At 50.8% G+C, this 14834-nt stretch overlaps 1 protein-coding gene and 1 long non-coding RNA gene across 5 annotated transcripts in view; one reads left to right on the forward strand and one right to left on the reverse strand.

The window, feature by feature from the left end:
• SLC22A23 (solute carrier family 22 member 23) overlaps positions 1–14834 on the forward strand; it is a 163950-nt gene that overhangs the window by 100953 nt on the left and 48163 nt on the right. The gene's annotated exons all lie outside the window — the stretch shown is intronic.
• Positions 7072–8343, reverse strand: LOC140626034 (uncharacterized). The gene is made up of 2 exons (XR_012025281.1): positions 7914–8343; positions 7072–7484 (listed from the first exon to the last, which is right to left on the reverse strand). It is a non-coding gene; the product is annotated as an uncharacterized lncRNA (long non-coding RNA).

The raw sequence follows: 14834 nt of genomic DNA on the forward strand, positions 1-14834 counted from the left end.
TCCCCCGAGATGAGAAATTGCTCAGACTTTACTAAGACAAACCTTACATTCCAGTACTTTCACTCATCTATCTTGCGGTCATTTCCTACCATTTATCGTTCCTTAAAACCCTAACTCCCTCCCCATGTTAAGATGGTATATAATCCCTAAATTCTAACCACTTCTCTAAGCCACCTTCTTTACGAGCCCTTGCATACTCACCTTCACCAGTAAACTTTGTCTTTTCTCTTGCTAACCTATTGTTAGTTTAATTCACCAGCCCTGATGATTGAACCTAAGAGGATATAGAAAAGTTTTTCCTCCCCAACAGTAACAGGTGTTCCTCATGCAGTGGTGGTTTGAGGTAGATGGAAAATCCCGGCAATTTTGCTGACACTTAAGGACAAAAGTTCGTAACCTTGAAGGTACATCAGAATCTCTTGGATCCCCCTGTTAAACTCTGGCCTCAGGGGGCTCTATCCTATAAGTGTCTTGGTTCCATAGGTCTGGGCATAGGGCCCCACGGAAATCTGATGCAGAGGGTTAAAGAAGCCGCACTTGGAGGATGCTTTCAGGGACCTCTGTACATAGGAAGACCAGAAAGTATAGGGGATGACCTGGGGTGGCCTCCCTTGCATGGCTTCTGAGGCTCATTGTACTTCATTCTGCATTTCAAGTTTAGTATTCGGTTGCCTAAATGAAATGAGATATTCTTTTTAGTTTTGCTTTATCTCCATTTGTTAGCTACTGTGAAATAACAAAAATTCAACTGCGTAGGTTTTAAAGATCTAAGTGGCCTTATTGATTGATTCATGATGCAGGCAGCACCCGTGTAGCAAGTACCGGGGAGCTTCAAGGAGTTGGACACAAATAAAGGTTTTGTAGGAAGGAAGAAGGAAGACAGGACAGGGAAGTAATTGGCAAAACAAAGGACTGTTTTAGGCCAGGTCACCTCCTTTAGGGGAAAGAGCAAGGGGTCTTATTAGTAGATTACTTCAGCCTCCTTTGGGAGGACAGAGAGGGCCCTGGAGACAGATGACCTGATTGGTGGTGACCAGAAAATTCCTGACTGGCTGGTGAGGAACCACATTCCTGGGAGAGGTTGAAACTACAATCAGATTAGATACTAAGCCCCAGTTTGGTGACGTGGCCTGGCAAGAGTGACTCCATTTTGGGCCTCTGGTTTTCTCTCCGACAGTACACAAAGGCTTCTTGAAAGAGCGATGTTATGTCGAGGAGACATATATCCGTAAAATATCAAGCCGTAACAGGTTTGATTTGAAATTCAAGTTCCACTGGAACCAGGACGCAGGGATGCAAGGGCTCCTGGCTCCGAGGTCCCCAGCGGGCCGCCAACAAAATCCAAAATCCACAGGCAGAGAGATGAGGGTATGTCCCAGAGAAAACTTAGTTTTTGTCAGCATTTTGTTTTAAGCTGGTGAATCAGGACCTCAGCTCCCTGCATTTTGACCTCAGTCTGTGCTTTCCAATTAAGTTCTTCTCTCTGATGTTAGGCAGAGGACCGGGACTCATCTAGAATTTAAACCAATACCATCTACCTAGAAGGACAAAAGGCTCCTAGCGTAGGAGTTTTTGAGCTTAGATTATCTTCCTAACTCTGCAAGGCACATTGCGTCCTCTCCCCGAGAATTGAAATACGTTTAATCACTTGAGCCCTAGGAGTTGTTAGGAAATGACAGAAGGACATGGAGCTTGGTTATATGGCTTTGCAAAAAAAAAAAAAAAAAAAAAACTGTTAACTTTTCTTTTTAAAGACTTGATTTGGGTGGTTTATTTGCATAACGCACATTACACAGGTTGGATTTGGTTCTTCTAAGACCAGATGCGGGGGAGGCAAGGCCTGGGCTGGGAGGTTTCTCCCCTTGTGCTTTCCCCTCTGCTTCTTCTCGCCCCCTGCCCCCACCCCGCCCCACCCCCAATGCAGGCGGGAAAGCTTTGGTCACACATGGAGATGATAAATGAATTGTTCATTTGGTTTCTGCTCTTTTGCCTCCTCCTCTTCTGTCAACTTGGTCAAAGGCAACCCAGCGTGAATCAGAAGTGCTGGCTGAACATTTACCCCCAGACGTCTGGGATCATTTTGTGTGACAACATTTACATTTGAATGTCGCCTGATACCGCAGAAATGATTAACCAGTGCCCACTGCACTCCCATCCAAAGTGCAGTAATGGAATGGCTTTTTCTGTGTTTTTATGTTCTGGACCAAAGAGAGAGGGGGCGAGAGGACAAAACAAATCCACTAAGAAATTTTCCAGTGAGGCCTGACAGTTGTCTTGCTAAACATGAGCTTCACGTGTGCCCTCAAGACTTCGTCTTGCACCATGTGAGAAGTAGGCTTTTAGAATAAAATCTTTTGAACAAAAAAAAAAAAAAAAAAAAAAAGAATTTCTGTGGCGTAACTTTTCTAGACTTTAAATCCTTTGTGTTGACTATTTTCCTCTCAACTTGATAGGAAAGAATGGTTTCTGGGAGGCTCTTTCCACTGTGCCTCGTCAGGGCATCTATGAGTCGGGTCAGCCTGTCCGCGGCCTTGGCGTATACTTCACAAAGTACTGTGTGTTCTCAACATTTTTTTTCCTTCAGAACCAAGAACTCGAAGGAGCCGTATAACCCCTGACTTCACAGCAGGCCATTTTTAATAGTATGAACCGATCGGAAGGCATCGTTGCATGCAAAATGTGATGTTAATGACCGTGTGTCTACAGAACATGAAAGATGGGGCTCCTTACCCTTCAGCTTTCTCCCTAAAGAAGGAATGCAGTGTGAAAACACTACTCTTTTAAACATAAATACTCTAAACTTAAATGACTTCCATTCTCCAAATGCTAAATGTGTCCATTCCAAATGGATCTCCATCAAAATCCACAGATACCTTGGGAAGGTCTGTGTTCGGTACATTGTGGGGCTGTGCTTTCCCCATCAACCCCGTCTGTTTTCCATAAGAATTGTGCTCTGTTGCTCTGTAAATTTGCTATGGCAATTGTCCCATCCTTTTTCACAAGAGACCGTGGAAATCTCCCCCCCACCTCCCCTTTACACAGTAGGTCATTCAGCAAGGCCTTTATACTGTGGTTAGAAATCCAGTCATTTTGGAAGTTGCCATTCTTATGCAAAAAGTCCCCAAGTTTTGCAAGAGTTAGAAACTTCTACAAAAGTTCTTTTATGTCATGGTTACCTGGAACTAAAGGGGCATTTTGGTCACAGCCTCTGTTATGGTTGTGAGCGGACCCCCTGGCCAGCACACAGTTGGTTAGTGTCCTTGAATTACACTGATGTGCTGTTTCAAGGCGTTAGAGCGGACATTCCAGGCATGCTGCCGAATGTCATCATTTTCTTTCATTCCTGCTCTAGTTCTTGCAGACAGTACCTACGATCCTTTTATAAGAGAGACATGCGTATGTTAAGTACCCTGCTTAATGCCATGTACCTGTTACTTGGAAGATGGAAAGTCCAACCAGCTTCAAAGCTTCCATTCTCTCCACTGCCTTCCCCACCCAGCCTGTCTCTCTTGGATAAAACTCTTTTTGTAGGCGAGCCTGTGGGAAAGCAAGAGAAAGAAGGTAGCTTCTCGTGGATATAGTCGTATTTAATCCCGTACATCTGCATCAGGAACCTGGCCTTTGGGCAGATGCTCTGAGGCATGATGAGTTGGAAAGCTGAGGCTCTCACCCCAGGAGGGATGGGGCCAGGGCTGGGAACTCAGCTGCACCTGGGGAGTGGGCAGGAAACACAAAGCTTTATAGCGAAGCTTGACACAGTCTTTGAAGATAGACCATCATCTGTCTCCATCAAAGGCCTCCGTGCATGGTGCTCGGTTGTTGGAGTGGGGGTAGGGTGGGGAGGCCAGGGGAAAGCCTACCAGTTTTACTTTTAATCAGAATTGGCGGGGAGTTTTAAGGGATGTGAAACCCCCATCGGCAGGCAACAAGCTGGCATGGATTTTAGTTGTGGTGGGTATAATAGCCACAAAGCCATCGTGTGGGCTAAGGAATGACTGCCTACCCTCTCCTTTGACCCCACTGTTCTCTCTTGTGTTCTCTCCCCAGCCCACCATCTGGCACCACCACCACGTCTCTTAGATTTCAGCTTAGGGATTTCTGTTCTCTGTTAAGCCCTCCTGGATCCCCCAATCCGCTTCCTGAGGCCCCTTCCTTGGTATCTCTGTTGCCTCTTACTCTCCATCTCAGCATTCTTAATGGCGTAGCACTCTGGGCTGGAAAGAGCCAACATTCTCAGACAAAAGGAAGAAATCCAAAAGTCTGCCGTCTTCTCATATAACTGAGCACTTTTGACTTTGCACAGGCTTTCCTTTCTCGAACAGCATTGTTCCTTTTCAATAAAAATCACCAAAAATTATCACACAATCTTTAAAAAATGTTACGATTTTAGGAGTGCAACTGTAGGGGAGGAAAGATCTTTTTCCTCTACCCTCTTAGGTCCAGTGTCTGGGCCGTGTAAGTTAAACTGACAAAAGGCATACAGATTTTATTTGATGGTAATATTTTAATTTTCGTGTGTACACAAAGTCTCACAGAAAAGAAAGTAAAACCCCAAAGAAGGGGTTAGCCTTCTCACTTAGGCCTGAGAGCTTATTATATAATTTTAACGAAGAGCGGTAATATAGGGGGAGGTTGCCTTCAAAAGGAAAGAGGTTCAGACCTCTAGGGCTGGCACTTTGTGGAGATATAACTCTGTAGGGGAAGTAGTAGGAGATAAGGCCGTGTTATGAGGACTCAAGTCGGTGTCACCTCCGGTGACAAGAGTCATCTCGTTTCCTCTTCCTGGGACAAGAGAGGGAAAGGGACACCTTCACAAAGAAAAATGTATCGCCCTGCCTTTAGGCAGAAAGGAGGAGGAGGGCAGAGACGCTTTGCCTGTATCTGCTGTTTCTCAGCTGCTTGAGCTCAAAACCAGTGCTTTTACCAAAGTGGCATGTCCTGGGGTGGCATCCTCACATGGCCAACCTTCCTCTTCCAGATGAGAAAACTTAGTACCCGGGGGACTATCCCACACTGGCTGTCTACACCCTTCACACACCCCATGCACAGCAGCACGCAGGGAGTACGGACCCGGGAGTCCTGCCTTCCCTCCTGCTACCTCCCCCGCGGGGCTCACAGAGACCTGGGCTTCAAATCTGCCCCTTCCCTCTAGCAGCTGCTGTGTGAGGAGCCCGTCGGGGGCCTTTGCTGGACTTCACGTGAGGACATTCCCGCCTCCCAAAGGGGGGGGGGGGTCCTGCAGATGCCGTGTAAGCAGGACGTGGGTGAGGTCCCTCTCCCCGCTGCACGTGAACCTGGCTGCGTCACCGAGCTTGGCCAAGCCCGCTTCATCCCATCCATACAGAACAGACCTAATAGCTGCCCTGCAGGGGTGAAGAGAAAAGAAGAATAAAAAGAAAAGGGGCCGAGCACAGTGACTGACAGGTGCCTGCCCTGTGTAAGGGCCAGGTGCCATCACCGCGGCCCGGCCCCACTGGAGCAGCTCCGTGAACGCTCCACCTTAAGCAGCAGATACGGCGGGGGGCCCGAGTGGGGGCCCGAGTGGGGGCCGAGGTGCCCTCTAATGATGGGCCCGCGGCCTCTTACATTGTAGAGGGGCTTTGGGGAGCTCGCTGCATTCGTGTCCGGTGCAGAGAGCCCTCAGAGGTTCCATTCACGACAGATGCCGGTGGCCTCACGTCAACCTGTTTAATGCAACCTGCGGTCCTTTCTCAATTAACCAGATTTTCTGGCTCCCGTGGAAAATCATGCCTCTCTCACTTTTGCTGTTTGCATTCAGCAAACATTTGTGGAGCATCTGGCAGCTGCTGAGCGCAATGCTAGGCAGTACGAAGGACGCAGAGAAGAGCGAGCAGGGCTCTCGTGGTCGCGGAGGCCACGGCTCCACGGGCCAAGGCAGAGGAAGAGATTCCGGAACGCGTGGCGCCGCCCCTGGGGTCCAGAGGGAGGGGGTCACATCTGGCAGGGTGGCCTGGGAATTGGCGAGGGAAGGTGCAGGGACAGCTGGGCCGCGGGGGCTGGGAGGGGATTTGAGGGGGCAGGGGGCCGGGAGCGGCGGGGACCGGTGTCGTGGGAGAGCCGCGGGCTGGGCAGGCGGGTGCGGAGGCCGCGCTCGGGGTGGACGTGACCCGGCCTCGCTAGCCACCCTGCGGTGTAACAGCTGTGCGCAGCTGTGCGGTGGGGTCCGCGATCCGCCACAGGCTCGGACATGTCCCGGGGCCAGCTCCTTGGGGAGCTCGGGGAGCGGCCCAGGTAACCGGCCACACGCCGGAGGAGGAAGCATGCCGGCACACACACACACACACACACACACACACCAGCACCTGAGCTTGGTGCCCCGGGGTCGGGACCTGAGCCTGCAGCCGGAGGGCGCGCTCCCCCCTGCGCAGGCCAGGCCCCTGCTCGGCTGGGCCCGGACAGACGGCTGCCTCGAGGCCACACTGCGGTGCGTCACCGTAGGCTTCGCCTGGCGGAGCAGGAGCTTGGCAAACACGGGGCCCTCGGCTGCGGAGGGCCCTAAGCCTCACTTGAAGCTTATAACGGGCCACTCAGCCTGTACCGGCCGAGCCCACACTGTACGAGCCGCAGGGCGTGGCTGTGACCAACACGGTACGGCCTGTGCGGGTCCCCGGGGGCGACCTCAGAGCTGTGCCCACGGAGGCTCTTCTCCCACTTGGGAGGAGACACTTGGCCACGGAGGACGCGTCGTCTCCTCGTCTCCCCACCCGCACCCCACGCGCAGGAAGTTCAAAGTCCAGCAGCAAGTCAGACAAACTGGAAACAAGACGGCCCGCGGGCAAGACGGCGCCGGATGCAAGGGCCTCTCGGAACCTCCTGCTCACTTCTGCCGAGAACCCTCCACTTCACTTGGGTTGAGAGGAAACCACTCGTGCTCCTTCTGGCCCGCGGATCCCCTCCCCGCAGACCTAGTTCTCGTGAATCCCTCCCCAGCTGTTGGCCTGATGTGACCTTTTCTTTATTGGGTGATGCTCTTAAGGCTAAATATAGTGCCAAGGGGTTTTCCACTCTGGTGGAGGAGGAGAGAGCTCATTTTAATGGACATATGTCACATCAAGTTTGATCTTTGCTTTTATTGCAATCTCCATTTAAAAATAAACCAGAAGCAATCCAGGGGACATGTGTTGTCCAGAGGCCACGTAGTAAAGCCCAGCGAGCCCCGGGCTTGGAACCCCCGCTTGCTTTTGCTGCTGCCAAGTAACCCCGCGACCTTACGTTCCCCTTGAGTGGAATGAGCAGTTTGGGCAAGGCTCAGTGGCTGCAGGCCGGCAACGCGTGGCCGGACCCTGACCCTGGGCATGTTTTGTGTGACCCAGACAGTGTTGTCTTGTCTAATGGAATTTAAAGGTCTGTAATCCAGGCAAGCACTGGGTGGTTCGCCTCAGGCCCCACCCCTCACGCCAGGTTCTTACCCACGGGGCATTTGACTCCACCAGCCCTGGTGGATGTTCTCTGAGTTTCCTTTCCTGTGAAATAGATGGAGAAAATAGATTTCTTTGCAATTCCAGGTCTTTTATGCCCCTGCCTGCCTTGCCTATCAGGCAGTTTTCCTATCCTAGTGATAGGGAAAAAAAAGCAAGCATCCAGCCCCTCCAAGGCCAGTCAGCCAACAGGTGTTAGGAGCTGTAACTAGCTTTGTTTTGTTCTATTATCCATATGCTAATGCTTTGGAGGGAGAGTTAATCCTGGTGTATACAACTGCCTGCAGGGTTCAGAGCAATGATTTTCAAAGTGCGGCCCCTGAACCTGCAGCATCTGCATCACCCGGGAACTTGTTAGAAATGCAGATTCTGAGACCCTGCCTTGGGCCTCCCCTGAATCCAAATCCCCACAGGCCTAGGGCCTGGAAACTTATGTTTTGTCACCTTGAAAATGCAACGATGAACCCTACCTACCTCATAGGGTGAGAGGAGGATGAAGTGATCCAGTATGGGTAAAGTCCACTGCAGTGGGTCTGAACTTTGAAGATCATCGGAATCACTGCAGGGCTGGCGGACACGGCTTGCTGGACTCAACCCCAGATGCTGATTTGGTAGATCTGGAGAAAGGCCCTCAAATTTGTGTTTCCATCATGCTCCCGGGTGATGCCTATGCTGCTAGTGTTGGTGGTCCACGCTTGAGAAGCAGTGTTCTAAGATCACCCGTGTGATAAGTCATCGGGGGAAACTCAGGGAGTGAGAAGGGGTAAGGATTACTATTAGGCATAGACTGAGCTTCCCTGATGCAGTGCCACTTGGGCAGAGACCCTACGGAAGGGAGGAGAGACCCATGTGACTCTGGGGACGGTGTCCCAGGCACAGGGACGGCCAATAAGGGCAACAAGGAGGCCACTGTAGCCAGAGTGGCCTGAAGGAGGGGAAGGGAGGCAGATGACGATGTCGGAGTGGGGGGGGTAGGGGGGTGGAGATCACCTGAGGTCTTGAGTAATCACAGAAGGCTCTGTTTTGCTGAGTGCAGTGGAAGGGTGACGTGACATGTGAAATTATCCATCACCCGGAGTGATCATGATTATATACTGCGGCCTCTTCCAAATTAACTACGTTTCTAGGTAAAGAAATCACACTCGTTGGTGAATAAAAGTCCTTTACAAGATAATTCAAGGTGAGAAAATGAATACTGGAATCAGAAAACCAAATCAGCATTTCGAGGCCCCCAATGAAATCATGGATGTGGGCATTGATCATCAGAGGATCAAAACCAGCAGCAAGAATATTAGTGAATGATTCCAGGACGGGAGGCTGAGATGCGCCCCCGCCCCCCATGGCTGATTAATCTTCACATCATTTGAAGCAGATGTGCCTCCTGGGTGCTGCGACAGGAAGTGCAGGCCCACCCAGGAACCCTTCTTACTTACAACGTTGAACTGGAGTCCAACCAGATCTTTAGGTCTAGCCTCCAGTTTCGGGTATGAAAGAACCACGGGAAGGTAATCCCATAAACCCAGAACCCGTCTGGCTTCTTCGACAGGACAGTGCCATGGAGGAGAAGGAGATGGGGAGAGGCTTCCCTAGCTTGAAAGAAGCCTAAGAGATGTGCAACATATAGACCCGATTTGGACCTGATTTTTAAAAGTACAACCAGATGGAGACTTTTTTGAGGAAATTGAATAATGTGGACACAGACTGGATATGAAATAATATTAAAGAATTATGGTTGATTTTGTTGGATGTGATGATGTCTTTATGTAAGGAAGCGTCCCCTTTTTATAAAGAGCCATCCATACATTCGTATTTAGAAATGGAAAGACCTGATATCAAGCGTTTGATTTAAAATATTTTTTTAAAGACTTTATTTATTTATTCATGAGAGACACACAGAGAGGTCTAGAGACACAGGCAGAAGGAGAAGCAGGCTCCATGCAGGGAGCCTGACATGGGACTCGATCCCGGGTCTCCAGGATCACGCCCTGGGCTGAAGGCAGCGCTAAACCGCTGCCCTTGATTTAAAATATTACAGGAAAGATTGAAAGAGAGAAAAGAAACAGAAGAACCAAGAGAAGCAAAGCATTGATCGTTGCTGACCCTAGCAGATGGTATATGGGGATTGATTACACTCTTCTCTCTTCTTCTCGAATATGCAAACTTTCAAAAGTTTTTTTACAAAGTACAGATACAAGAGAAGATGGGAAGATGAGAAAATAAGGAAAGAGGAAGGCCTCGTTTAGAAGGACTAAGTCACTAATAATTCTTCCCTATTTAGGAATGTTATTCCAAAGAATGAAATGCATTTACTGTGGCTACACGTTACGAGTGATGATCCTATGAACTCCTATCGAGATATATTCTAGTCACCATAAACTCAGCCCCAAGTTCTGGATTGCTTGCTGGTCTCATAAAATAACGACACTATTGGCAATGATGGTGGTGGGGAGAAATGAAAATTGGGTAATCTCTGCCCTCTGACATTTGGGGAGCTCAGTGCATGCTGCTGGAAGTCAGGGCTGGAACTAATTTAGGACTCTTTTATTTGGCCACACCTGCTGTTTCAAATCGAAAGGCCTGGGAGGCTTCCTTTGGCCCCCGTGCATAATCTAATTATGCAAACAGGATCAATCAGCAAGTTTGTTCTTGATCCATAGCATGGACAGTACCAGGGAAAATGAGGACTGAGGATGGTTACTTTGGAACTGGCAGCTGCAGAATCTGGACAGTAATTTCTAAAGTGTGTTCTTGACCCTAAAATCACCCACTCTCTGTCTCTGTGAGTTCTCTGAGCTTGAAAAGGAGCCGCAGATCTGAACTGCAGGGATTTCAGTGGGCTTGAGGCTGTTCTGGTGTTTGAAGTCATTTCTCTCCTTGGATTTTTCTTCTCATTAAATACCAGGAGACCAAAAAAAAAAAAAAAAAAACACAGTGGTATTCATTTAAATTCTTAAGGATGTGCTGCCGAACATCAGTAGCTGTTTTTAAATAGTGTTTCTGGGCAGAAACAGTGAGCATTTAAATCCCCATTCCTTATTTTGAGGAATTGTAATGTTATTAAAAAAAAAAAAAAACAGTGAAGTAATAGAAATAATTTTATTATTAGAAAGGAAACTGAACTTTATGGTTCACATTGGGCAGCTGGGGTTTACGGTTGATGTTTCCCCAAATGTTGATCAGCCTGCGACTGTGTGGACCATCCTGGATTCACATGGAAGACGAGCTTCTACAGATTTACTGTGCCAGGCAATGTCCTAGGCCCTTGGGAGGGCGGTGAGCGAAGGCGGAGGAGCCTCTGGCAGGAACGCAGCACGGTGGCTGTGCCTCCGGGGCTCTGTTGGGAGACAGCTCCTGCCTGCAGCAGGTGGAGGAAGGGTGCGGGGGGGGGGGGCACCTGGCTTCACCGCCTCCCTACTGCCTTCCCCAGCTCTGTGATCTTCCATGAGTCACATAATCCCTCTGAGCTTCAGGGGCCTCTTGTGTCAAATGAGCATCAAAAAAAAAAAAAAAATACTTAGATCATAGAGTCGTTGTGCGGATTGAGTTTAACGTGTGACAAATGCCACCCGCAGTGTTTGACCCCCGATACGTGGGAGCTGTTACCCAGGCCGGCAGTGGAGACACCATAGTAGGTCGCCCAACTGGTAATGTACGCGGCACTTCCACTCGGGCTTCACGTGCTCTGTCCGCATGTCTGGCAGACGCGGGAGCGGGATTTGTAGGCAGCAGCTCCATCTCTGTGTTTGTTTCCTCTGTCTCTAAATAGAGCCAACAGCCTTTCAGACGCTCGCGACCACTGCCCTGTGTTGGCAGGTCCTAAATGAAGAGGAAAAGGGAGCTTTGCGCGGGGAAGGGAGGATTTGCAGCCTTCCGTCTGATAACAGCAGCCCTTTACAGTCTTACCCTTGAAGGCTGTTGGAGTCCACCCGACTGGCAGTCCCGGGCCCTGTCGCTATAAGGAACTCCACAGTCACAGGCCCGGAGGTCTGGTTTTCGGGATCCCGGGGGCCCTGTGTCCCCCACCAGGGCTCTAATCACGGAGTGGCACGTGGGCGGCCAGGCCCGGCTGGGTAAGCGGCCGGAAGGGCGCCTGAGGGGAAGCGGGGAGGGACTCGCAGGTGCCAGGCGGCGGGAGGCCGGGAGGCCCGGAGAGATTGGACGGGAGTGCTCCTTGCTGGCAGGGAAGTGAGGGGGAGCCCACAGGGACCCGGGAGCTGCTTGGGGGCCCCCTGGGCCGAGCCTGAGCGCGGCAGGTGGTGTGGCCGACGCCTGGTCTCCCCGAGGAGGTAGGAGGACGGCCCGGAGATAGCAGGGCCTCCCCCTACAGCCTGCGGTGCTTCCGAGCTCCTGGATTGGCCTGGAGGAAGGTTGGCAGAGGAGAGGGAGAGTGGGCGCCCTCCGTGAGGACCGCGAGTCTGGACACGCGGCCTGTGTGAAGGGCATGTGTCCTTGCCGTGCGGTGTGGACGCACGGGCCCAGGCACCGTCCTGTGGGCTCGCCCCCCGTGTGGCCGGCCGGAGCGCACGTGCTTCCGTGGGTCTCTCCATCCCCCCAGCACCCCAGGCATCATGTTTTGGTGCTTGACTGAGGTTTGGGGAGGCACTGTCCTTCCCTGAGTGGGCCTCGCCTCCCTCTCCCGAGACTTGTGAGGTCTCAGCCTGTGTGCACGGGTGTTTTGGGTCTAGTCCGAGTGACCCGGGGCAGGGCAGCAAGGGCAGCTGCAAGGGCCACTTGTCTCGTAAGGTAGGGCGTACACTGAAAGCGCGCTGAACCCGTTAGGAGGAGGGTGTGCTTTTTTTTAACTTAATCATTTTTATTTATTTATCTGAGAAAAAGAGCGAGCATGAGTGGCAGGCAGGGGCAGAGGGAGAAGCAGGCTTCCTGCTGAGTGGGGAGCTGGATACGGGACTCGAACCCAGGACCCCAGGATCACACCTCGAGCCGAAGGCAGATGCTCACCCACTGAGCCGCCCAGGCGTCCCCCGTAGACTCATTTTAGAAGAGGCTAGGAGCATTGGACAATCCCAAGAACATAGAGCCGTCCGCAAGCATACACAGAGTTTTTGAAATATGTATTTTAAGAAAGAATTAGGACTATGTTTCATTCACTTAGATATTCTAGAAGGATGGGACATGTCTTTTTAAGCCTGGTTCCACTTTTTTTAAACCAAACCATCGTAATTCCTGAATCCAGCGAACAGTTAGGTAATCCAGCGGGGGTGGGGAAGGTGGGAGGAGAATATTTCCTGCTGGCAGATCCCTTAGACACCAAGCACAGATGAGCTTCCTCTGATGCTGGTGCAGAGCTTTGTCTCTCACCCAGTGCTCCTTGCCTGGAAGCTTCTCGGCCCGTGGAGCGCCGCTGGTCCAACACCCCCAGAGGGGCCCGAGGGGGGTCAGGTGCACCTGCTGGTGCTGAGGGTGCAGATCTGCAGACACTCTGCTCTGTCTGAACAGGGCATCTTTTTTTTTTTTTTTTCCTAATTGAATTGTATCAGCAAGGAGCTTCCAAAGTTACTATTTGGCATTGAATACCAGCTAAACCGTAGGCTTTTAAACCCCATTAGGCTAAACGTGACGACGCAGAGTGCATAAACGAGAAGCCAGAGCCTTTGGTGTGAGCTAAGGATGTTCCACAGGGTGAGGTTCTTGGTGGACATTCAGGGGGTTCTCTGGGGGAACTTCACTTTTCTCTGTAATTGTCCCCTGAATCCTAGGCTCTGCCTGTAGCACCTCCAAGTGGGTCAGGTTCCCCCAGAGGTGCCCTGTCACCAGCCGTGGAGTTGAGGCCACAGTAGAGAGCCCCTGGGTCGGAGGTCACCATGGAGCTGGATGTGACTGTTGGAGCCACCTGGACCCACCTGGGGGCTCTGCACCCTTAACGCCATTCAGACCTTGGGGCTGATTTCATCTGGTTCTGCTAGTCTCGTGGGGGCTCTGTGTGACCCCATGTGGTGTAAGAAGCCTGACCTCTCTATCGAGGCTCAGCCAGAGAAACAGAACCCGGAGGAGACATAGAGGAAGAGATCTTCCACAAGGAATGGGCTTCCACAGCTATGGGGGCAGGTTAGGCAGGTCTGAAATCCGGAGGGCAGGCGGGCAGGAAGGACAGGCTGGACCTCGGGCGTGGGGTCCATGGGCTCTGTTTTTCCTTGGGGAAGCCTCAGCTCTGTTTTGTAAGGCCTGGCTACGGAGCGAGTCAGGCTCACCCAGATTCTTTTGGATAATCGCTCTTACTTCAGGTCAACTGATTATGGACTTCAATCACATCTATTAAAAATACCTTGATAGCAACACCTAGATGACGGTTGATTGAATCCCTGAGAACCTAGCCTCATCACGTTGACCCATCACACTGATCCTCATACCCTCCTCCCAAGGAGGAGCCAGGTGGGCCGGCTCGTGACCCCCTCACACTTGGAGGACCAGCTCCATCACCTAGACCAACTGATCTAGGTAGCACACTTCTTGTCCTCCAGGAAATTTGTAGGAACCCAAAGGCTTCTGAAAAGCAAAGCTCCCCAGGGTTACAGCCCCTGGAAAGATCTCCCGCCCCAGAGCCATGCTTCTGCACACGTCCCCAGAGGGGCGTGGGGCTGCCCCTGTACCAGGCATGCTCAGACTGCTGTGGTTGTGTCCCTCGTTCTTCTACAGGCCGAATGCCTCCGCTAAGATGCAGTCCCATGCTGCTTGATTCTCATAAGGTTCTGCGATTCCTCTGCCTACCGTCAGTCTGTCAAGCTTGGAAGAGTAGCTTTTCAGCCTTCTCTGTTACGGCGTTAGGGGAAAAGTAATTTAAAAGTAGAGGTTTCTGATATGGTTTTCTTGGATTCTTTTGGTTCTGTTTTTTAATTGATGGATTGTTGCTGGGCCTGAACAGTGAAATAAAATACATGGAGAAGAACAAGTGTAGACTGTCATCGTAGGTTCTCTTGTTGAGTCTCCTTGAACAAAATTTAGTCCAACCCTGAATTGATCCATCCATTCATTCGTTCATTTATATTTTTTTAAGTAATCTCTGCACCCAGTGTGGGGCTCGAACTCATAACCCCGAGATGAAGGGTTGTGTGCTCTACCAACTGAGCCAGGCAGGTGCCCCTTCCATCCTACCCTGAAGTTCACCAGATCAGGTAAATAGTAAAAAGATCTAATGAGACCAAAGAGCGACTTGGCAATAATTATCTTATTACGTGTGGTCATAATCCATAGTATTGCTAAGAAAAGCCGCCGTACCACATTTTCTATACGCAGGCACTCTATGCTTATTTAGTGCTCGCAATAGCCCATATTGCAGATGACCAGCACGGAGCTCGCAGATGGCTGATCCAAGCTCTAAGGTCCCAAGCTCTAAGTGCTGAGCATGGATTCCAGCCCAGGCCGTCTGGTGCCAGAATC

The sequence above is a fragment of the Canis lupus genome, chromosome 37 (genome assembly GCF_048164855.1).
Source record: "Canis lupus baileyi chromosome 37, mCanLup2.hap1, whole genome shotgun sequence".
NCBI classification, from domain to species: Eukaryota; Metazoa; Chordata; class Mammalia; order Carnivora; family Canidae; genus Canis; species Canis lupus.